Genomic DNA, 25,663 nt, shown 5'->3' on the forward strand with positions numbered 1-25,663 from the left:
CCCATTTTGGTGTCTAAAAGAAGTGGCTAGGCCCCAACAATTCCCACTGCTCTTCTGAAAGCCTGGGAGTCATTGCATTTGAAGCAATTTTGCAAATCTGTCTCTCAATCTCTCCACGTCTCAGTTTCCCCATATATAAAATGGGGAAGATAATCCTTAAGTACCTCACACAGGGGTGTTGTCAGAACAAATTCTTCATGGTGTGAGACTGGGGCTATAACAGTCCCTGACTAGGCAGGTACTTTGTGAACATACTTAAGAACATCTCTTCTCCCCCCTACCCCTCCCCCCCCAAAATCCAGCAAAATAACTCCAAAGCACTGAACCGTTAATGGGAGTGAGTCTTGATGTGGACACCTGTCCTCTAAGAACAAGAATTGCAGGTGCAGCTGTCTCTAATCCGAATTTTTTCCTTCTGGGGTAGAAATCCTGTCATTAGTCTTAATTTCTCCTGATGTCTCATCCTGTAAAGGGATTTAAATGCAAGGCTACTGCTGCCTCTAAAGCTTCAGACTTAAGATGGAAAGATGATGAAGCTTTGGAGCCCAATGATGATCTAGCTTTTACCCATGTTAATTGGGAGTAACTCCTCAAAATCCAGTGGAGTTGTCTGGGGTGGAAGGATGATGTGAGTGAGAGAAGAATCTGAGGTTGTTTACAGAGAAACTACAGTGATTAGAGTAATGATAATGGATAGACCTGAGGGGGAATAAGGGGGCTGTGGTGCTGGAGTTATCCATCTTGCAGAGAGATTCTGACTGTGTCAGAAACTGCTCAAGTGGATTAGCATCCCACCAGAGACTTGAGATGGATTGACTGTCTGAGGCATAAACCCCTCCAGATCCATTATTATTATTTTGTTTAAAAAAATAAATCTTGCAGAGACTGGAGTTCCTGCAAGTTTTACATTGAGTGAGCAGCCATTTCTTATGTTAAGTTATTTCAGTTGAAGAATGAAGAGCTGTTGAAGTAAATGGCTGGAGAGTTGGAAATGTATTTTGATCTTGACACTAGACCTGACAAATGACTTCATGCCCATGTGGAGAATGGAATTTTTATTGCTAGATGGGCAGAGGGTGTGCAGGGGGAAAGGGGCGGCGTGTTTTATCAGACTGTAACTCTTCAATATTCTATAGCAGAGTGGTGTAAAAGACCTACTGGGAGCCATTGTTCTTACATTGCAATTGTTGTCCTGGAAAGCAGGCCAATTAAAAGGGATTAATTTATAACCAGTACAAAAGGTGAATCTGACAGCTGTATAAATGCAGGCTGTTTGGAAGAGCGTAAGCATGTTAGGAACAAAGCATCATGTTGATCTGAGCAGGAGGGAGTGTGTGTATGAACTGTCTACTTACTGCTATTTAGATCCTGGGCACTTCCAAATTAGGGTTGATTTGATTTCTGAAGCTGTCTTATAAATTGAGATGACAGGCCCCTTCCTGAAGCCTTTGGATCACCGACATAAAGAATTTTTCCTCAGCAGGAACTATGCTTTTGAAATGAGGCAATAAGTTTGAGTATGAATGAAAACAGAAGCTCCTTGATGTAACATTGTGGGGACTGCTGAAAGCAGCTAGTGGGAATCCAAAGCTAAGATGCATCAATTCAGTATGAGATAAAAAGCAACCTGATGACTCCCCCGGCTTGCTCGATGGTGACTTGGATCAGATAATCTGCCTCTGTTGGGGGAATTACCAGGGTTCTTAAGTGCTTGCACCTGTCTTAGCTAAACACTGCTTTGTTTGGAGGGCTGCGGGGTTTTCTTTGCGAAGGGTGCTCATCTCTGCAAAGGTTTTGGGAAATATTTTGGGACGTGCAGTGGACTGGAAGCTTTGTGGTGGTGGAATATAGGTGACTGAACTGACTCTCATGTTCTATCTGCAGGAGCTCCCACTACTGAGCAGTAAAACTTTGCCTCATCACCCCTCATTTTGGCAATGACTTATATGCCACAGTCTTTCCTGGCAGAGAGGAAAGATAGTCTAATGGTTAGGGCACTAACCTGGGATAGCAGAGACCTGGCTTCAGTTCCCTGCTCTGCCATAGACTCCCTGAGTGACCTGTGGCAAGTCACTTAGTCTTGCTGTGCCTCAATTCCCCATCTGTAAAAAGGGACCAATGCCTACCTCATAAGCGCCTGGTGGAAATAAATATATGGATGGTTTTGAGGAGCTCAGATACTATGGTAATGGGGCCATGTTAGTATCATAGGTCAGCTCCTTCCCAAGAGGGAATGATGGGAGATGTTCGGCTGCCAGACTTCCAGGATTCCCCAGTGCTTTCCCTTGGACTCGGTGGCTGCAGAGCAGGGATGTTGGCACTGCTGAGGCAGGATGATAGTGTGGCTAAGGCACTGAGCTGGGTTCAAGTCCCTGCATTGCCACAGGTTCCCTTGAGTGACTCACTGCGGGACAGATTTGTAAAGGCATTTAAGCACCTAAAGATGCTGATATGAGAATACCACTGGGCACCCAAGCGCCTAACTCCCACAGATCTCAAGAGACGTTAGGTGCCCAGGTAAATCCAGTTAGGCTCTGCTGTACAGACTAAGGAATCTAAATATCTTAAAGATCTGGCCCTTAGTCTCTCTGGGCCTCATTTCCCCCTCTATTAAAGGGGCAAAGTGTTACAGTACCAATTTTCTCCTGGGCTTTTTTAGATGGTAAACTCATCAGTGCAGGGGCTGTCTCTGGCTGTACAGCATCAAGTGCAGTGTGGCTCTCTTCCAGATGGAGCCTCTAGGGGCCACAAAAACACTATTAATAAGAAGGGAGCTAGTCGCCTGGGTGGTAGTGATCAGCCCAGGCCCCATCTGAACTGTGTGGTGAGTAAATGGTGTTGTAGCACGGCCGATGAGGGGTCCCTGTGCATGGGTTTGAGGATTTCTTGTTCCACTCTGCTCAGCATCATGTTTTATAATAAATAGACACTTGGGCACTTTAATATCCACTCAGCCAGAGCCGTGGCTTCTTCCTGCCTGGGGTGGGGCACCAGGCTCTGCAGATCAGGGTTGTGCTCATCTGGACTAATGTTAGCAAAATGCATGGCCATCCAGGGGAGTTAAAGTCTAAGGCTTGTAGCCCATGAGGTCTTGGACCTGTATGGTGCTGAGGACCTTCAATTCTCAAGGGTTCCAATGGCCATTGTTGCTCAGCCCCTCCCAGGCCTGGGTCTTTACTACCCAGTGGAAGGGATCAGGAGCGTCAAGGGTTATGCTTCTATCCACTGGGGAGGCTTTGCCTTGCTACACTGGTGCCTCCTGTTGATTCCATCAGGACATGGGCTGAAGCTGATTGAAGAGTTCTGCCATGTCCCTGGCAAGCAGTCCAGGGGTCTTTGGTGATGCAAACTGGGCGGTTGCTGTGGTCATTGCAGTAGGAAGAACAGCATGGCTCCCTGACAGGCCAGAGTGGGATTTAAAGAGTGAAACTGGAGACCAGCTCTCTTCATTAAAATCCATGTGGGCAGCTCCTCACTGAGTCACCTCAAGGTGTCAGCCAGGTGAGGCCAGTGCTCCATCTCCTCTATTGCCGTGCAGGCAGACAGATACAGTAGTTCTGAATTACCATGCCACTACATCTGGGTGCATCATCCTGGCATAACCCACGGTAGCACGGGAGCTCCCCTTGGTGCTGAAATAGTTCTTCACCAGGTTTGCAAGGAGGCACCAAAGCAGCCAAGCATTTGCACCTGCTTAACTTTAAGCACATGTCCAGTCCTGCTGGAGACAGTGACTCTTAACCATGTGCTGATAGCTAAATATATGGCTGAAGAGGAATGGAATTACATATGACTACAGTTAAGTATATACTTAACTTATTTCTTTAGGCCCCCATTCAGCTAAATTCTTATCAGTCATAACCCTCTGTATTGATGCAGTAAGTTTCCTTTGGGCATTCCTAGTGCTTTACAGGTATTTGTTGATGAAGACTCACAGAACTGCAGCAAGCGTTGTGCCCATTTTACGAATGTGTAAACTGACCCACTCTAAAGGCAAGGGGCTTATCACAAAGCAGAACCCAGGAATCCCAGTTTATATTCTCTTACTCCAAGCTCTGATCCACACTTGTCTATTAAGGCATGCTGTTAATTGTTCCCCTAAGGAGTACCATGTCTAGCCAGAAGAAAATATCCCAGATAAATTTTTGCACAATGGTTTATTATCGCATTCCTAGCACATAAATCTAGCACAGTGGAATTGAGAGAGAATTTTCCTTTCTTTGGCAAAATTTACCTCTAAATCATTTAACTTTTTTTTTAAGAAACCCAGCCATTTTGCACAGAGTTTATTAGGACTACATCAGCTAAATCCTGTGCAATATGACAGTCATTCTTTAATTATGACTAGTGTATTAATCTTGGAATGAAGCAATTTGTTTTCCTTCATTGCTTTTATGGTGCTTAAATGCAGGTATCTTTTCCCTCCTCCAAATCAATAACTAAAATGATGAATAATAAAAAGCACTGCAGTGAATGGTTCATAGAGAACTGAAGGATGCAAGTTTGCCAGCAATGACTGCTTGTTATCCATTAACTCTGTGAACTAAGCAGAATTATGCAGATTTTAATTGCTGTATCAACATTAGACCGTCTTGCTGATAGATCTTTCTGATTGGATCCACAGGCTATCATACTACTAATCCCATTTACAGAGGTGCTGATTATATTAGAGTGCATTGCAGATCTGGAGATACAAAGTTAAGGACTGATATTTTTATTATTTTAAGATGGGATTTTCAAAAGCACTCTTGCAGTTATCTTAACTCTTCTCCTATTGAAGTCAGTGAGATTTTTACCATTGACTTCAGAGGAATTCATTAGACCAACTCTAAGCACTTCAGAAAGCCCTGTCCACAATTGTTTATGCATGAGTGGAACTCATTCCTTTGCAGGGGGCCAGCACAGTGCTTTTGCATCACAAAATCCTCAAGATATAATCAGGACTTAAATATCTTTGTGTTGGTTCTGTGCTTCGGGATGAATTTCATGCCATGGTCACATAACTGAGTGTGAGCCTAATTTGTGTGAGCAATTACTTCAGTTGTGGGCATAGCTTGGTAACTGTTCAGGAAAACTCCTAATGATGTTCATTTGTGCATGTTATATAGTTTACCAGCATAATTGTGGTAATGACACTCAATGTGCAGCGGCAGTCAAAAAGCTAACAATGTTGCGAATCATTAGGAAAGGGATATATAATCAGAGAGAAAATATCATATTGCCACTATATAAATACACCCACACCTTGAATACTGTGTGCAGATATGGTTGCCCCATATCAAAAAAGATCTATTGGAATTGGAAAAAGTACAGAAAAGGGCAACAAAAATGATTGGAGCGTGCAAGAGCTTCCATATGAGGTGAGATTAATGAGACTGGGCTGTTGCAGCTTGGAAAAGAGATGACTAAGGGGGGATATGACATAAAATCATGACTGATGTGAAGAAAGGAAATAAGGAAGTGTTGTTTACGTCTCATAACACTAGAACTAGGGGTCACCAAATGAAATTAATAGGCAACAGGTTTAAAACAAACAGAAGGAAGTGTTTCTTCTCACAACACACAGTCAACCTGTGGAATTCCTTGCCAGAGGATGTTGTGAAGGCCAATACTATAACAGGGTTCAAAAAAGAACTAGATAAATTCATGGAGGACAGGTCCATCAATGGCTATTAGCCAGGATGGGGAGAGATGGTGTCCCTGGCCTCTGTTTGCCAGAAGCAGGGAATGGGCAACAGGGGATGGGTCACTTGATGATTTCATGTTCTGTTCATTCCCTCTGGGGCACCTGGCATTGGTCACTGTTGGGTGACAGGATACTGGGCTAGATGGATCTTTGGTCTGATCCAATATGGCCATTGTTCTTATGTTAATTTCACATTAAAAATTAGGTGCACACCCACTTAAAAAAAATCAGACCTTTAAAGTACTTTATTGTCTGAAATCAGTGGTGGGAAAGGCAACAGCTCTTATATAGAGCTTTTCAGCAGTAGATGTGAAAGGACTTTGCAAAGGAGGTCAGTGTCATTATCACCATTTTACACATGGGCAAACTGAGGCACAGAGGAGTGATGTGCCTTGCCCAAGGTCACCACCGGGCCTGTGACTGAGCCAGAAATAGAACCCAGTCCTATTCATAGGCTGTCTGGAGCATTCTCAGGAAGGCTCACCAGGTGGGGGATAAGCTTTTCCTAAGGCCTATTGTTTTCCCTAATTACCCATTACCATGAATAGGCCCTTCACAACCAGCTGCCTAGGCTGGAACCCTTTTGCCTACTGGGTATCACTCAGGGGTAACCACATTTGAAATACAGATACATAGTCAATATTCATAACTTCATATACAACAATGATCCATGCATACAATTAGGATAATCATATTCAGCGAATGATAACTTTTTCAATTACACCTTACATGACACATCTAATACAAAATGCATCATAATTATGCCATAGTCATATTCTAATAATACAACTATGAAAATATGGGGTGCAATGTCACAGTCCTTTATGGGGAAGATGTTCTCTGTCCAAATTCTGGAGCCAGGTGTCCCTGTTTCAAAACCTACCACAGAGGCTGACACTTACTCATCTCTTAACAAGGAGGTTGAGGGCTGGCTGAATGAGCCATGGAGACTGAACTCTTATGCCAGGGGTCATACTGGCATGAGGGAAGCCTGCATATGCTTTGTGATTTTAAGGGGGGATTCACTCTCCAGAGAGACTGATCTGTCAGGAAGAAATATGCAGAGAACTGCTTAACATCTCCCCATCCTCGGCGTGAGGACAGAAATGAGGGAAGGGGCCAGAATTGCTCCCTTTGCAATCTCTGGACTTCAATACTATAGTCTGTTACTGCAGCTGTTGGTTCCTCTAACCCAGCTAGCAACTCATTAGCAAATAAATTTGTTCTTTTCAGAGTAATGCTGAGAGCTAATATGATGTGCAGATAGTGAAGGCCTGAACGTACTAGAATCAGAATAGCTGCAGTGATGAACATGTCATGAAAAAATCCAAAGCACTAATTGAAGGTGGTTTCAATTAATGTTCTCTTTGTTTGCAGAGAGTCTAAAAAGGGGCTGTTGTCCCCTGAGGATCTGTGCTCCTGTGAAACAAATAGGTGAAAATGAACTGTTTAAAAGCCCTCTAATTTAAAGTTGATTCATCATCTTTATTAAAATCTTCATCACGGGGAAGACAACAAAGTAATGGAGTCAAGAATTTCCCTCTTCTATCTCCAGCCGGCATCCAGTCCAAGATGGTAGAAGCTGGAAGGTGACATCTAAGGATTCTTTGGTGGCCTATATGGAATTAGTTCATGATCTCAGCCCGGTTTTTGGTGCACAGGTGTCTATTTCATCAACCAGATGAAACTTTGTTGGCATTCTCGACAGAGAGGCAAAGAGCTCCATGGAGAAGAGACATTCCCTCCAGGGCAGAGCAGAAGGGAAAGCTTGCAACGCCACTGACCTTGCTCTGCCTGTTTTGTGACTAGAGTTTTTCACTCCACAGCTATCAAACTGAAAACTCAGCAGCAAAAATATCCACACAAATATCTTCAAAACCAGGTCTGAGGTATGTGAGGTACTGTGGGTTTCACCATCTTCCTTTGTGCCAACATGCCATGTACTGTGCTGGAGAACCCAAGTCATTAGTTTGCTTTGTGAGGGTAGGGGTGGGACATGTGTACACCTTTGATCTTCTCCAGCTCTGTCAGAGCCTCAAAGCAGTTTCCATGTAACACTTGGGTGTGAATGCTCTCAAGGTGTCTCAGCAAGGTTTATAGGCATGAATCTGAAAAACCAAGGGAGGCTGCATTCTTATTGTTCTTCCAAAGCAGACTAGACCACAGTCTCACTTTCCCTGGTACTCTCCATTCCTCACGTGCTCAAGAAGTGCATGTTGATAGACAGCCAGCCCTCTAAGCCAGTTTATCTTCGGCACTGGCAGCGTGGGCAAGAAGATGGACTACCGCCTTGAGGATGAGAAGACCTGAGTTTTATTCTCAACATGGCCACTAACCTATTTTGGGCAAGTCACCTCTCCCACTGTTTGTCTGGCCTGACTATTTAGCTTGTCAGTGCTTTGGGGCCCAGGCTGTCATTTATACTGTATCTGTACAGTGTATAATGGGGCCATAATTTTGGAGAGAGGCCTCTAGATATGAATGTAATATAAGTGTCTGAGATAAGCAGTGGAAGAAGTTCTGAATGCAGCTTTCAAAAATCACAATCTATAGCTGGCTGATGGGCTGAAACTATTATTTAAGAGTGAAGGCATACATGGCATTACAACCATGCACTAATCTATGCTCCTGTGTCCAAAGATGATTTCACTGTTTTAAAACATTATTTATGATGAGTGCTTAGACCTGTTTTGCAATGGTGATAGTGTTGTGATAATGGGAATTTATGGCTTGCTCTGACAAGAGACCATAAACAAACCAGCTAGATATTTTTGCTGTTGCTACAGCTTAATTTGTAACATAAAGCACTGAATAATTGTTATTAATGTACCCTCTGTGGTTGGTATAAATACACAGCTGGAACTCACATCTGTTCTCAGACTTGCAGCAAACTCTTGCAAGTCGAATGAAGCACAAGCACTGTGGGGAACTGATAGCTACAAAAGGAAATGACATCAGTTGGCTAGAGGAAGTACTTGCAGACCAACTGCGTTTGTCTTTTAAGCCCTGTAGTTTTGACATAGGTGGTTGCAAATAAGCCTTCCAAAGCTGACAAGGAAATTCCCCAACCCAGGCCGCAAATCTACTCCAGCTCCTCTCGTTAGCATGATAAAGATAAAACAATATGAGGATATTTCACTTGCATGTTCAGAAGTAATAAATAGACTTGCCCCAACTCAGAAAATGCAGTTTTGCAAAGCAGTCATGCAGGGATTGGAGTCAAAGGGGGAACCTTTTGGATTTTATTGTCTTTCTCAAAGTAAATGTTAGGTGAGATTGGAACATATTACCTGAGAGACAAAGGACATCAGACTCTGTTGAATTCTTATGGTCTGAATCCTAGGAATGATAGAAGTCTTAGTCACCAGAGGATTAGGCTGAGCTTTTCAAAGGAGCCCAGGGAATTTGCACATCCATCTCCCGTTTAAAATTAATAGAAGGTATGGCCAAGATATTCACAAGTGACTGGTGATTTTGAGTGATTTTATTTTTTAAATTCCTAATCTGCATGGACAGGTGCTCATCCCTTTATGAAAATCAGGCACTTTTAATGTGTCTCAGGTTAGGCCTGAAAAATTGAGATATCCAAAATCACTAGTCATTTTTTTAAATTCTTTGCCACAATGTGTCTAAATCCCTGAGGTAGATTTAGAAATCCCAAACTCTGTGTGTGTGTTAATAGATGGCTATGGAACAAATGAAGGTGTGATTTGGTGTAAAGGATGTGCTTGGAATGTTGATATTACTCATGTGGCAAGACAACAAATTAATTACCCAGGTCAACCCTAGGAAATGCCAATAGACTCTTTATACGATCACATCCTGTACTCAGCAGAGGCCACATACTGTACCAAAAAGTTTTATAAATGTTGTTTGAGAGTTTGGAAAAGTTTTTGTGGGCCTACTTTCCTTTCCTGACCCTGTAAAGCCATTAGTCTGCCAGATCCATATTCCTGTGAGTCTTGCCCACATCATCTTAAAAAAATCCAATAGAATATTGGCAGCCCGACAATCCTGATTATCATTGGAATGCAAGGTAATCACTTCACTCTGGGCCCAATCCTGCAAGGTGCTGTGTTCAAACAGGAGTTAGTTCAGGGAAGTCTGTGGTGTGTGTTATGCAGGAGATCAGACTAGATGATCACAATGTTCCCTTCTGGCCTTACACAGTATTAAATCGTCAGCTGCCACCAGGAAGCTGGATGCGCCTCAATGAGCGTTTGTTGCTACAGCACGTTAGGGATGGAGGAAATAGTTAGAAATTCTCAGGCCAACTCTCCTTGGTGAGTTCCGCAAAGCCAAATGGGGGGGCGGGGGAAGGCATGGGGCAGGGCATCCTGTTCTGACATCAGCCAGAGGCAGAATTTCTGGGCATTTTAATGGCCTGGTGTATATCTTTGTTGCTGCCCTTGTAGTGAATGGAGGTGAAAGGAACAGTGGTCTAGTGGTTAAGGGAGTAGTCGAGGATTTCAGAGACCTGAGTTCAAAGACTTGCTCTACCACAAGCTTCCTGTGTGACCTTGGGCTTGTCACTTAGTGTCTAGTTGTGCCTCAGCTCCCCGTCTGCAAAATGGGGATAACAGCACTTCATAGGGTTGTTTGTTGTGAGGATAAATACCTTAAAGATTGTAAGATGCTCAGGTATGATGGTAATGGGGACCATGTAAGTACCTAAGAAAGAATTAGAATTGCTTAACTGTGTGTCATAGGCCCAGTACTGCTAATAACTAACGCTCATTCTCCTTTAGCCCAAATGGCACGCTTATGTGCCATTGAATTCAATCCCTGTTGCTCTTGTGAAGTCCTGAGTGATCATGGAGTGGAGCAGATGCACACCCATGGGGGCCAAGGGCACCCATTGTATTTTGGACCCCGAAAGGCTCTTCTGGCAGCTAACACTTTAGGGCTAACAGGATGAAACTTCTCTAAATAGCAGGCAATGCTCATATAGTTTGCAGGCTGGGCCAGCAGCCAGGGAAGATATCCCCTGGTGGACACAGACAAGGCTCACTCATACTATAAGCAGGTGGTAGTGATTCACCCCGCACACCTCCAGTACCTCGAATAGTGTCGCAGTGTCATTAACTCAAGGTCACAGAGCAGATCAGTGGCAGAGCTGGGGCTAAAACCCATGTATCCTGACTCCCCGCACAGTACTGTATCATGCTGTTTGCTATTGGCCTTGTTATACTTGGGATTGTACTGGGGACACTTCATGTTGATGGTCTGTGGGTTAAGACACTGGACTAGAGATCTAGGTTCATTTCCTAGCTCTGCCACCAACTCCCCCTGTGACCTTAGCCAAGTCACTTAATCTCCCTATGCCTCAGCTCCCAGATAGGGATAATAGTCTGTCTTGTCTGTTTAGAGTGTATATTCTTTAGGGAAGTGACTATCTCTTGCCAGCAAAAAAGAAAGGCCCTGATCTGGGCTAAAGCCTTTTGGCTAGAAACAAGAATAAAAATCATTTGACTGGGTACTTTCTTTCAGGTGGGAGACGTGGGATGGCCTTAGAGGGTCTGATCCTGCAAGGTGCTGAGCACCTCCTGGGTAAAGTCAGTTCTACTCAGTTTTCTTACTATGCTAGTGTGGCCCAGTGGCTAGAATACTGGCTACTAGCCTGGAAGTCAGGGTTTTATTCCTGGCTGTGACCGTGGACAAATCATGGGCTTTTCCTGTTCCTCAGTTGACCCACCAGAAAAATGGCGACAATGATCCTTTGTAAAGTACTTTGTAAAGTACTTTTAGCTATGCCTAAAAGGCACTGTACGAAAATGAGATATTATTCACTTCACTTTTGTTGAAACTAGATAACACTTTGCGGCATCATGAGCCCATTTTTGCAAGCACAATATTTTGCATAATTGTTCTGTGGAAAGAGAGAATGTATTATTTAGAGTTATGTAGCCAAGCGTTAATTTATGCCCATTCCTCTGAGAATGACGGTGCTGAATGAAAGTGTTATTTATGATGCAAGCTCAGATCCATTGTGTGCCATTGATAGTGCTGCGATAATGGGCATATATAGCTAGCTCTGACAAGAAGCTATAAAACAAATGGCTGGATATTTCGTCATTGCTCGACAGGCTTAATTTTTAATGCAGGCTATAATGGTAATAGTTACTGAGGTGGTCAGGGAGTCACTGGAGACTAGAACTGGTCGAAAAATGTTGATAGTCTTCTGTCGGCAAATGCTGTTTTGTCAAAGCTGAAAGTGAAGTGTTTGGACAATGTTTTCAATTGTCAAAAGTGGAAATGATTCAAAATTGAAAGTGGATTCTTTGGTTTCAGCTTCCCCTATTACAGTCTGTGTTGCTGCTGTTTGTTTGTTTCTTTAGAGATTTATTTGTATGTGTTATCATAGCACCCTGAGTCATGATTTCAAGGTTACTGCGCCTGTATTTTCCCCTCCATGATCCCTCAAGGGCACCCAGCCCAGCAAGCAGGTGCTAGGGGTGGCACGTCCGGGTCTTCGGCGGCAATTCGGCAGCAGGTCCGTCACTCATTCTAGGAGCGAAGGACCTGCCGCTGAATTGCCACTGAAGCAGTGGCAGTAGAGCTGCAGATCGCGATCACGGCTTTTTTTTTTTTTTTTCTTTTTGCTGCTTGGGGCGGCCAAAACCCTGGAGCCAGCCCTGCTCCCAGCCATCCCTTCTCCTAGATATCTCACTTTCCCCTTACCAGGGTTTTAAGGCTGCAATATCCCCACCTGAAGGCCAATGCCTGTGCTTTGCTTTCTCTCCCAGGGCTAAGACGGGTGTATTGCCAGCAGTTACAAGTTACCTCTTTCTAGGCATGCTCCTTTATTCTTAAGGCAAAAACATTAGCGAGAAAACAAAAACCAATAAAAGTCCCTATGCATGTGTTAAAAGCTTACCTGAGGTCACCCCTCAGTCTCCGATAAGCCGAACTCTGTCCAAGCTTTCTGCAAGGGCTGTAGCTCTTGGACAGAAGGTCCTGTCCATTTGCTGGAACAGAAAGAAGGCCCGGAGTCAGTTTAAACATAGCCTCTTTAAGCCAAAAGCCCTTTCTTTGTTTTCGTAGTCTCTGGAAACTGTTTGAACTAGTATATCTGATCCTTCCCAGGGGGTGGTACATCTCTGGAGGTGTTTAAAACCTGAGCGATTCACCTTACTCACCCCTCACTGTTTCTGGTTCCTGGAGTAGTTGGAATAACTCTTCCCCCATGATGTAGAACACAATCACTCATACAATCCCTGGCCCGCAGCGATACATAATACACGAATGTTCCCCCGAAGGTACTGTATGCAGTTGCAATATCTGTCACATCTTGTTTTCACTAATATGTTTTCACAATGTTAGCCTCTGCTTTAGTACCTTGCTGCTGCTGTTTCTTTTGTACAGTGATAGCATGTAGGAGCCCCTCTCCTGGACCGGTACCCCATTGTGCTAGCTGCTGTACCAACAGAATAAAATGACGGTCCATATTGTATTACATTTATAGATATTTAGAATGTATAAACATTATATTTAACATTTTACATTATAGTATAGCATTTAGCGTCATTGAAAAAAATGTTTTGATTCACTAAGATTGTTTTGATGTTTCCACATCAAGGTTTTTTTGCAATTTCTATGTCGTGAACAATTTTGACTTTTTGTCCTGATTCAGAGAGAAAACTAATTTTGAATGGCTGGCATTTCCCAGAGGTTGGATATTCCATTTTCTAGCTAGCTCCACTGAATACCCATGAGCATTAAAGCATTAGGTAGTGCTGTGCCTGCTTATATGCACTTTATATGTGATAAGGCTGATGTCAAAACATATCTTACAAGGTTTTTTATTCTGTGTTGGAACAGCATAAATGACTGGGGTTCCTAGGCTCTACTGCAATAGAAATAGATAAGAAGAAGAAAGTACTGAACCATAGAATAACCCAATGAAAATATATTGGTGCAAACAAAGTGTAGCCCCTTCTGCACTTAACAGACAACTGGTCTTATTAAGACATTGAGGAGTCACACATGCTAGGGCTATGGGTGCTATGTAAGGATTTGGAATGATGTGGCCAGACACAATATACTGCCAGAAATGATATGGTATCCCATCTACAGCATTGCACTAATAGCCAGGAGCACTATGGACACTGTCAAATTCTTCTGTCTTCCTCTGAACATTAAGAGCTTGGCTACTGCCAGATTTAATGGTGTGTTCTGGTTTAGCCTGCTTTCCACAAGATGCCTTGCATTTCTGTGGTTCTTTTAGTCTTCACATCTGTCGTTTAGCCAGGTGCAGCAAAAGCCCAGATGCTCATAAGAAAGAGCTGGCAGTGCCTGTAGCAATGTTCAGCAGTGGAGGATATAAAGAAATACGTGGTACTGCCCATGCATGTGACTGCAGATGCCCAGTACCTCTATCACCTATGCCTAGTTTATGCCACAGCTCTGGGTCACCATGTTAAGGGCTGGCGAGACAACCCTCTTCTTTCCCGGACGTGCTGCCAGCTACATGCTGCAGGAGAACCTGACTTGGTGATTCTCTCCTGCGGCTGCAGAAAGGCATGTGTTTGACTTGGACGCTCAGATGCTGCGGATGTCAATGAGCTGGGGGTTCAGCTCCAGCTCCCATGGGAAGAGGGAAGACAGGGATGCTGCCATGCAGCAAAATGGAATGAGAGACCCAGGCCTTCAAGGATGGATTTGGCTCTACCCTTAGGGGTGGATGGTGTCTCTAGGCACAGCAAGGGCCAAGGGGCTGTGTGTAAATTGCACTCTCCCAGGAGCACCTAAGATGTGTGATGACTCAGGGAGGGAGAGCACAGCTGCTCCCTGGTTCTGTGGGGACAGGAAGGGTGGGCATAACTTACTGCAGCAGTTGAAAGGGGGCAGCTTCCTTCACGCCTGAACAGCTACATTTGCCAATGGATGGAACAGGGGCTAGGGCCCAGCTACTCTCTTCCCCACTCCACCTCCCTGCCAGGCACCCGACAAGTTAGTGTTTGGATAGCCGCGGCAGTGTTCAGCATCAGAGCTGGACCTAAGAGCTGCTGTTATTATACAAATTGAATCTATTTCCCCATGTTAAGTATCCTCACACCTTTTTGTCAACTGTCTGAAATGGGCCATCTTGATTATCACTACAAATTTTTTTTTTCTCCTGCTGATAGTAGCGCATCTTAATTAATTAGCCTCTTAGAGTTGGTATGGCAACTTCCACCTTTTCATGTTCTCTGTATGTGTATATATCTTCTCACTGTATGTTCCATTCTATGCATTTGATGAAGTGGGCTGTAGCCCACGAAACCTTATGCTCAAATTTGTTAGTCTCTAACGTGCCACAAGTACTCCTATTCTTTTTGTGGATACGGACTAACATGGCTGCTACTCCGAAGGCTCTTAGTCAACTTTTATCTCAGTCACCAGCAGTTTTAAAATTGGCCCAAATGTGAAGGCGCAAATACATTCCAGGAATGGCTGAAGTGGCTCCAGAAAACTGAAAGATTCTCCAGAGAGTAAGAAGTTGGGAGGCCAGCCCTCTAGGAAAATATTATTATATGCAATGGCCCAGATTGCCCGGTCTGGTAGAGCTGTGCCTGACACATGTCTAGAAGGGGAAGGCACAGCAAAAGTGGGATTAGGTCTCCTTACATGTCCTGTGCCAAGCATAGTTTAGCCAGACCCAAGGATTGAGGTCTTTCCGTGCAAATCTATCAATTACACAGGATGATGCTCCACATGGATTGGAAGAAGGATGTAGAGTAACCTATGAAAAGGAAGAAGAACTTGTTCCACCTGATGTCCCCTTGCAGTTTCCCCATGGAGCTCCAAGCACAGCCCTGGTGGAGTGAATTCCTGGAAGGAGGAGACAGGTTTGCACTGATTCCCCATGACCTGAGTTCCTCTCATCTGTATCTCCAAGGCATTTCTTTGGATCAGCCAGGTTGGCCCATCCTACTGTACCTTGTGTTAGTCTCAAAGTTTAACATTAGTATCACAGCTTTCACTGTGGCAGCTTGACGAACAGATGCTAGATGTGGCACCTGAGCAATAGAAACCGAGTGTAATGTGTGCCAAGCCAGTCATACTTTCAGAGAGTTTGGGGGGGACAGTTTGGGGGACCCGCTGGCAGCAGCAAGCCAGAGAGAGATGGAGAGTTTCCAAACTCCTCCCCACATGTTACTGCTAACAAAGTGAAAGGCTTCTCCCACAATGGCTAGTCTTGGGGTTAAATTACAGGACTGATTCTTCCGGGATCCAACCGTGGCTGGGTGACCTTGGACACATCACTTGACCTCTCTGGTTTCACTGCCAGTGAGCAAGACTAGACAATAAGGTGATAAAAAGCCAAGCCCATTCTGTGCTTACACTGCCGCTGTTTCTATTGCCAGCCAGGCTGCCTCAATAGTAGAGCACTGGTCAGAGAATTTCAGAGCTCTGCGTAGACGAGATTTCTGTTTCTCAGTTTCCCCCCTCTACAAACCCAGCCTAATGCATCTGACCCGCACAGGGATATTGGAGAGAGAAGGAAGAGCTGATGAAATGCAAGAATTATGGCTGGATTTTTCTTTGCCAGTGGACTTCAAATTCACAGATGCTTGTGTCATCTATCAATTAAGATACAAGGTCAAGAAAATATTATGGCTGAACACATTTATTTTTGATTAAAAATGGAATCTGAGAGGCCTCGTGTAAATGTAAAATGTAAAACTGAGAGGCCTCGTGATCTAACAGTGGTTCTCAGCCAGGGGTAGGTGTACCCCTGGCAATACTCAGAGGTCTTCCAGGGAATATGTCAACTCATCTAGATATTTACCTATTTTTACAGCAGGCTACATAAAAAGCTCTAGCGAAGTCAGTACAAACTAAAATTTCATACAGACAATGACTTGTTTATACTGCTCTATATATCATACGCTGAAATGCAAGTACAATATTTATATTCCAATTGATTTATTTTATAGTTAGATTGTAAAAATGAGAAAGAAAGCAATTTTTTCAGTAATGGTGCTCTGGGACACTTTTTTTGTATTTTTATATCTCATTTTGTAAGCAAGTAGTTTTTTTAAGTGGGGGGAAACTTTAGTATGCAAGACAAATCAGACTCCTGGAAGGGGTACAGTCATCTGGAAAGGTTGAGTGCCTTTGATCTAATGGAGCCAGGATGAACTAGGAACTACCAAATTCCACTCTGAGTTTTGCCACTCATTGAGTGTGCAGCATTGGTCAATTCATTTAAGCAGAACTGCATGGAGGATGGAAATTCCATTTAATTAAATATTTCAAAATTTGATGTTCATTATCAGAATACTCCTCTTTCCATTTTGATTTTTTTTTCTGCAGGAAAATAGAGCCAAAACTATATATTGTTTTTATCAATGTTTTATCTTTATTTTGTCTAAATAAAATATTTTGTTTGATCCCAAACTTTTTTATTAATTGCTTTTTGCAGATGACTTCATTTTGTTTCCATTTCAACTTTTTATTTAAATGATTCTGTTCTGCTATATGTTACCACTCATAATACAAAATGTGAACAATTTCAAAGTGAAAAGTCATTTCAAAATGAAGAAAAAATCAATATATTTCATTCTGGAAATGTCAAAACATTTCAACATTGTCAGAACTATTTCCTCCCAGTTTTTCCCCTACGTAAAATTTTGATGAAATCATTGCAGTTTTGCAAAGCATCCTGATTTGGATGGATCTGTATTCTCCAGTGGAAAATGGTGCCATCAAAGTTTTTCTGATCAGCTTTATCTTTCTGGGCCAGATGATCCCTTTACTTACTTGACACATTTCATTGCATAGGGGCATCACAGAAGCTCTTGGAAAGATATCAACACAGGCTGTGCTGTTTCAAAGCCTGGTTATCACTGGGCTACATAATCTGAAGGCACCCTTGTGACTTCTAAGCCAACACGAAACAACTTGATCCCATTCCAGACCTGTCCTGAGCATTCTAAAGCCTTTGAAAAGAACCCCATCAATTTGAACCCAGCTGCAGCTTAAATCTGATTCCCATTTGATTCCCCTGGTTGCTGAGTCAGGGAACTGACAGATATTGATGGGGAAGCATGGGCCAGTTCAAATGAGAAATGACAAATGACGGGCTAGCTAGGAATGCAGAGGCAGGCTAGATGAGCTCAGAAAATAGAAAGAATAAAGGTTTTACTGCAAACAATAAAAGCAAATATGAAACTATCACAGTGAAATAAAACTAACAATTTACCAATAGCCTCTTGGCAGTCAATCACTCTTTACCTGAATCTGAATATGAGCCACATTGATATAAGGGTCTAGGCAGGTTCACCTTGGCTGAGGAGCAGAGATAAAGGGATGTGTTCAAACTAGCAAGGACAAAATCAGAGGCAGCTGGGTGACAGTGTGTTAATGACTTCCCTGTCCATTGAAAGCTTGAATCATGGCAGTAGAGGCTAACGATTTCAGTAGGGTCTACAAAAATGAAGGGCCAGATTCTGATACCTATTCATTGGAGAGGCAGTGTGGTCTAGTGGGTAGAGCACTGGACTGGAACTCAAGAGATCTGGCTTCTATTCCCAGCTCTGCCATTGATTTGCTGGGTGACCTTGGTCTCTCTCTTGCCATTTAGACTGTAAGCTATTTGGGATAGGAATTGTCACTTGCTATGTGTATGTACAGTGCCTAGCACAAAGTGGCCCTGATCTTGATGGCAATAATTGTGGATAGGTACTTCACACCACAAATAGCCCACTGAAAAGCCTGCTAAGTGCCCGCAGGAGTATCAGAATCTGGTCCTCTACCATCTGTACTACAGCCAGTCAAAATACTTCGCTGAAACATTTTTGACAAGGAATGGCTTTTAGACCAAAATATAAAAGAGAGACTAAAAATCCAAAAATATTTCAGTAAAAATATTCAGATTGGGTAAATATTTTTGGTTTCTCAGATTGTGAAAGCTGATTTTTTAAAGTAAAAAAAGGAACATTTTTACTAAATATATTTTTTACAAAACCACATTTATCCACAATTTTTCATCTAAAATTCTGATTTTTTTTCTTTTTTAGTTAAAAGTTAAAAAGAAAATTAAATGAAATTTCCCATGAAAAATTATTGGCATTTTTCAGCAGCTTTCCACTGTACCCCAGACAATGCGCCCCAGACATCAAACAAATGCCCAAGAGATTAACCTCTCTCAGGATATGTTGACACTGCAAAATAAAAACAGTGGCAGTGAGTCTCAAAGCCTCAGTGAATTGACTTGGGCTCGCTGGGCTTGGGCTGTGGGCTGAAAATGCAGGATAGATGCTTGGCCTCGGGCTGGAGCCCAGGGTCTAAAACCTGGTGAGGAGAGAGGCTCTCAGAGCATGGGGCTCCAGCTCAAAAGTCTACACTGGTATTTTTAGTCCTGGAGCTTGAGTCAGGGGTGCTGGAACAAAGAGCCATTGAACCAAACTGTAAATCCTGCATATGATGGAAACTACTTCATGCCAGGGGTTTGGCAGCACCCCCAGCATCCCTAGTTCTAGCACTGGCGGCTTGGGCTCCATAAGCCTGAATCAAATGACCTGGGCTCTGGGACTAAGTGCCATGGGTTTTTCCTTGCAGTGTAAACAGACCCTCAGAGTCTCCATTCCGCCATCTGTGAAATTGGTGCAAGGAGGCTTAATTAAAGGCATTTTGCAGGGTGCATTGACATCCTTAGATGAAAGGTGCAGTATTGCAATGTATTATTTTAGGCCACATTATGAACTCCTTACTCGCAACAGAGAGCATTTACTCCCATGAGTAGTTCAGGGAAGTCAGTGTAAAGGGTTCACCCTGATCGTTTGTGATCATTCTAATTTAGAACCTCTGACCCCAATCCAGCCAACATTTAAGCACAGGCAGAACTTCAAAGGGGCTACTCACATAAGTAAAGTTACATGTGTTTGGAGAATTGGGGCTGTGGTCATAAGAGATGAAAGAGACTTATTGGGAATCCTCAATTCTATCCCCTAATTGGCTCAAGCTGTACATTTGTTAACAGTCTCTTCCAGAGCTTTTCATTATGCTTTTTAATTTCCTACAGCACATTTAAAGAGATCCTCCCTAAACTTCTGTTATTTAAAAAAAAACAACCTAATCTTTTGTAATTATGATTGTAAAGAAAACCAATCCTCCCCTCAAAAAAACATTTAAAAATATAAAGGAAAATCTCAAAGGGTCAAACTGGTCTCACCCTTATATAAGTTGAAATAAATTGCTTATTTCTAGTGTATTCATATGATGGGGAAGACCGTCTGTGTGTAGAAATGATTGTTACAGAGTTTCCAGGTCATTAATTACATTAGATTCTTCCACTTGTTACTGTAAGTCATTTTCATAACGCCAAGATAATGGGGAAAGATAATGTAATGAAGTCAGAACACAAAGAACGGAGAACAAAAGTGTAAGCATTTAAAATGATGTTTGTTTATATCTATGTATGGGCCAGATCCCCAGCTGGGATAGCCCCACTGAAATCAATGAAGCTACACCAATTTACATCAGCTGAGGATCTGCCTGAGCTATATTTAGGTTCATGGGAGAGGTACAGGTCTCATTCTTTTTGTTGTTCTCCTAAGTATTAAAGTTTAATAGATTCTGCAGGCCTGATTTTGCTTCTCTGGCACACTGGTGTAAAACAGGGCTAACTCTATTAGAGTCAGTGAAGTGACACAGGTTTAAATCAGATCAGAATCTGGCCCACGGTGCCGTATTTACTGCTCAAAAACCACCTGCTCCAGGAGATAAAGCAGCTGCTATCTGTCTAGCTTTAAATGTGACATTCAGCCAGTTATATTCCTGTGGCCCTCATCACTTTAGATGCTGTTGATTTTTCTTAAATGTCAAAAGAGTTTTTAAACTTCATTTGAATTCTCCTACCAAGCCTCCCCTTACAGCTCTGTCACCTCTTCCCCTCCTTTCCAATGAGATCTGTCTGTTGACACTCACTAGTCTATTAAAAAGGGGGAGTGAATCATCCCTCTGTTTTATGTTTTATTTACAAGGGAGTTTTTGTCTTTGTGATTTCCCTTCCCTAAAAGCAGCGCTCCTGTTCTGGATGGCTCAGTTCAGGTTTGGCGAGGGACTTGCCTTAGCACTTGTCACTTTACTGCGGTGATGGCCACGCTTTTCAGAAGGGACCAGTGAGGAGAGGAATCCTGATTTTTTTTTCAGATGCTTGAATTGAGGTGCCTTACAAGGGACTGGTTGTCAAAAAAGTGCTGAGGGTGTGTGTCTGTGGGCCTGAATGCACACATGGGAGAATAGGTATGATCCAGTGGATAGACAGCTGGGCTGGGAATTAGGACACCTGCACTGTATTCCTAGCTGTGCCACTGATTTTCTATGTGACCTTGGGCAAGTCACTTATCCCCTATGTGCCTCTGTTTCCCTTCTTAGTCGTACCTATTTGCACTGTAAGCTCTTTGGGGCAGGGGCTGCCTCCCACTAAACATATGTACAGTGCCTAGCACAGCCGGGCCCTGATGTTGGTTGGGGTGTCTACCTGCTACTGTAATACAAATAATGTGTCTCTCTCTAGTTAAATAATATAACCATTTAAAGGCAAATCCTCACCTCACTTCTGCAGGTGCATTGGGCTGCCTTGCACAGGACTGCTGGGATTTGGCTGCACGAGAGGATCAGCGGGGTTTATTAGGGGAGTTCAAGGAGGGAATGAGGTGGAACACCACTCTGGGGGTGGCTGGAGTGGTTTCCACAGCACCCTTCTGGAGCTGCTCTGAATCCTGAGTCCTGTACTAATTCTCTCTTTGCTGCTTCCCAGCACCTGGCTGAGCTACTTGCGCTGGGCTCAGGGGAGGAAGTTTCCTCCCTAATGCTAGTGAATAGTTCTGAAGAGAATGGAGGATAAGGGCAGTGTGGGAGGCAGGGGTACAAGCCTCCCCTAATGACCTGTCAATGTGCCTCAAACTCAGCCTGCAGGGACCAACCCTTTGATGGCGATTGGAGGATTCTGTTTCCATGGCCAGTCCAGAACAACTTCTGTCTTTGAGACTTGCATGCACTGAATCAGTTGAGGGTATGAATAAATCACCAACTGGAGTCAGAAGGAACTTCTCTCCGGGAGAACACCTCATAGGCCAAAATCTGTGTGCAAGAACTATATGGCAGCTGTGTTTGTAGGGACCAAGAACAGTGCAAGGCCAAATCGTGGTCTGAATTCCCAACTATTATTATTCACAAGGAATAATATGACCAACTCCATGGCAGTGTCAATCCCCCAAGCCACTTAGTTCCCTTTGCAGAGGAGACACTGGTAGAAATCTTTGAATAGTACAAGGTCTGCCAGTGCTGAGAGGGTGTGGGATGCACAGGTGACCTGACCTGCTGTATGTTTTGAAAGGTGTTAGCATTCAAGATGGTGCAAGGACCTCTGGGTTTGTTCTTGATGGCCTCATTTCAACTCAAGGCTTATAGTAATAATTATTTCATAAGGGAAACTTCCTTTCCTTCTAATCCCTCCAGCCCTCTCCTTGCGAACAACATGAAACTAATTTAACCATGGGGACTGTCTTCATTTCCAGTCTGCGCCCTGCTCCATTTCCCGTATCGCTGACTCCATGGTGTGGAACAGAAGGCAGGTTTGTTTTCAAAGTGGCACTCCCTAGAACGATCACTAATGATGCACCAAAAAAGGGCAGAGTCAGAGCAGATAGAAGCAGTCTGAGCTCCATCTCCACCCATTGCCCCATTCTCTTTGCAGGAATTCATGCTGCCCAAGCTAAGGGGATTAAATGATTTCCTACTCTTTGGGAATTAAGGCATTGCAGCAGAGTCAGTTCTAGAGGCAGGTGAACAGGTCAGTCCTGTTGCTGCACCATTCTGCTTTTTTCTTCCCATCTGTTCTGATTGGCAGCTGTGCTTGGCCACTGGGTGGGGGTCAGGGAGGAACATGTTTTCTGCCCTGCGTTCCAGACAGGTATGTAAATACAGCACCTTCTCTACAGTCCCTCAGGGCTGTAAGCCAAATCCATTCTGTTTTTCTTCCAGTGATGGTAACTAAAGTCCATTCCAGATAGACCTAGTGATCCCAAAGGCTCCACACAAAGTCCATTCTAGCAAGCATAGAGATACAGTCCAGGTTTTTCCTCTCCCAAGGATCTGTATGTGAAGTTCCTTTCAGATAGGCACAGAAAACCTATGCAGGTTCCTGGCATATGAACAGACAGAGGGACACTTCGATTGTGTCAGGGAGAGGGAATTTCATTAGCAATCACTAGGCAGGTTCCCTGCGTGCTAATGATTGTACCCCACTCCCCTATGGTAAGCTCAGATATTGCGGTGATGGGCTCAGTATAAGAACAGATGTCTGCCTCTTCTGAGGGAAACCAAAGGGTTGGCTTAACTTGAACATGAAGGACTTCAAAGGAGTGATGCCCATTTCAGTTCACATGGGTTTGCAGGCCTGGAAATTCAAAAGAGTTTGGAATGGAAAGAACCCGAGTTTCCCATGGCATCCTTGCAAATCCATAGGTTTATGTGTTTAGAGCAGATTGGCCAGAACGTTGGCCTCCTTGCTTGGATGGGATTGGCCTGAGTTTTGTTTTCTGTACTTGAAAGCCTCGGGATTGGCTAGAGCACTCCAGAGCTTTGCAACAAATGTGATTGTACTGTGTCTAATCCCATGTGGAAAGTCTTCACTTTCAAAACTTCACAGTATAATTACAACCTGCCTAGTGCATTGGTTACGACAAGCAATGAAGATATAAGCACCCCATTATTTGTCCTCCTTGGCTCCAGCTCTTAAAACAATTCCTTCTTCCTAAACCTGCCAGTTCCTTGGCTCTACTGAGCCCCCATTTCCCCCCGCTCCAAATTCTGTGAATTTGAGTTCTGCATCGGAATCTCCATGAAAGCTGCCTATTTTCTGCATGAATCCCGTAAAATTGGGAAGATAATATTTTCAGAGCTGCTGATATCCTGATTGCATATTTGTTTAAAGTGACAGTTTATGTTGTGTCTCTTTCATTAGGGATGCTCAATGATCTTGACGTTATTAACTAAAAACGGCACTCTCTGCAGAGAAACATTATTCTGCTGTAACACTCCAAGGAATACTTGAAGGAGTGGATGGGAGGGGAGCCGTGGGGAAGAGTCAGAAAAGATTTTTAACTATATTAGAAACTCAGCAGAGAGTTTCATTTTGTGTTTAAATCCGTTGCCAGAAAACAGGAGAACACAACAGTGAAAATCTCCAAACTCAAAACATTGAGCCAGTCCTAGAGCGCTCTAAACCCAGGTGTCGGAGCTCAAAGACAGCCACTGGAATACAAAGTTGGTCTGGATGGAGGAATGGCAAATTGTAAAGATGAGTCAGAACATCTCTGGCCATTGGAAGGAAGGGAACCTGGCGCCGAAATCTGTAAATACCCCATATCTCTATGGTGGTCTGAATGCAAGACCGGACCCAACTCAGGGAAGAAGCATGGTCTTGCAACTAAGGTTCAAATCTAGAGCTCAAGCTGTGCCATAGACTCTTGGTAATCAGTTCTCCTCCCATTTACACTATGGAATGCTCCTGATTTACACCTGGAGGGACAGATCCTCTGCTGGTGTGAATTGTCATAGTTCCATTGAAATGAATGCTGTGAATGTTCCCCAGAGTATGGACTGGCTGCAGGTCGCTTTGCATCCCTTGGCCTCAGTTTTGCCATCTGTGAAATGAGAATTATACTGTTTGTGTATTTGAGGCGCTCTGAGAGTGTGCGGAGGAACACCATGGAAGAGGCTACAAATGAGTAATAAATCTGGCACAAACACTTCTCTAAAGCCAGCTTAGGGTCTAGAATTATGTTTTGGGTTCTCTAGGAATTGGCCAGTGAAAGAGTGTGGCAGAAAAGGGGTCTTCTGTTCTCTCCTCTCCAGTATTAAATCAGTTGCTACTTCAGCCATGTGGAATTCACCAGTCTCACTTCACCTCCAAACTTTGGGGCCAGTTGGGAATCTGAGCCAGAATGCAGATTTCCCAGCTGGCTGGCTGCCCTTTTTCACACCCAACCAGCCCTGGTTTGAAATGTGCATCTCAGGCACATGTGTACGGAAAATGCTCGGAGGGGATCCTGAAACAAGAGTGCGGGGAGGGCAGGATTCGGAAAAGGAGAGATGAAGGCTTAGGGGAATGGGAAGGGAGAGAGATGGGAACCCATCCCGGCTCTGGAGATGAGAAATCTGCTGCTTTCTCTGGTTGTTCTGCTCCTCTTTGGTACTTGCTTTTCAATTAGCAATAATTAGTCAGGGAGCCAATACTGGGCTCTCGGACTTGCTCCTCGGCACATGCCCAAGGACTGCACTCAAACGTGGCACAGTGAGAGGTCACAGACAAATCTTGTTTCAATAGCATTATGCTTTCCAGTGTCTGAAGGCCCTGTCTCCCTCAAATTGCTCCATTAATGCTCTCCATTTAATTCCAGGTCACTGGTGCCCCAGCTTCCCGAGTCCATGCTGCACTAGAGGGATGTTATTTCTTAATTAAGTCTCTGAGCCCTGTGCCCTGTGGCTGCATCCAAGGCAGTCATTAAATGAAACTTCCCCGACATTTGTGTGGAATCCCCCTCCAGCTTCGCTGGCAAGGTGTGTGTATGTGTGTGTGTGTGGGGTGAGGAGAGTGGACTTGCTTCTCCCAGGAAGATAAGGAAGTCCATAGGGCTACCTTCTCCCAGTGCAGCAAGGACAAGGAAATCAGTGCAAGTTAATAACATGCAGCTTGCTGCTGGAGGTGGGGTGATGGATCTCTTTCAGTGTTTACCTTCTCCAGACTCCCTCAGATTCTCTGTTTTTGCTTGTTTCCATTTGCAGATTTTGCAATAAATAAATAATAATAATAAATAAATAACAAACGCTGCAGCATCTCATGGGGATAGAACGGCCGCAAGTTCACACAAACATCTCTGCAGTTTTGCATGGCCCTGCTTCCCCCAGCCCAGTGATACTGACTCATTCTTGCTCAACACGCCATCCCAAAGGAGGACTATAATGAGAGAGAATGACAGA

This window comes from Chelonoidis abingdonii, chromosome 18 (genome assembly GCF_003597395.2).
Source record: "Chelonoidis abingdonii isolate Lonesome George chromosome 18, CheloAbing_2.0, whole genome shotgun sequence".
Lineage (NCBI taxonomy): Eukaryota > Metazoa > Chordata > Testudines > Testudinidae > Chelonoidis > Chelonoidis abingdonii.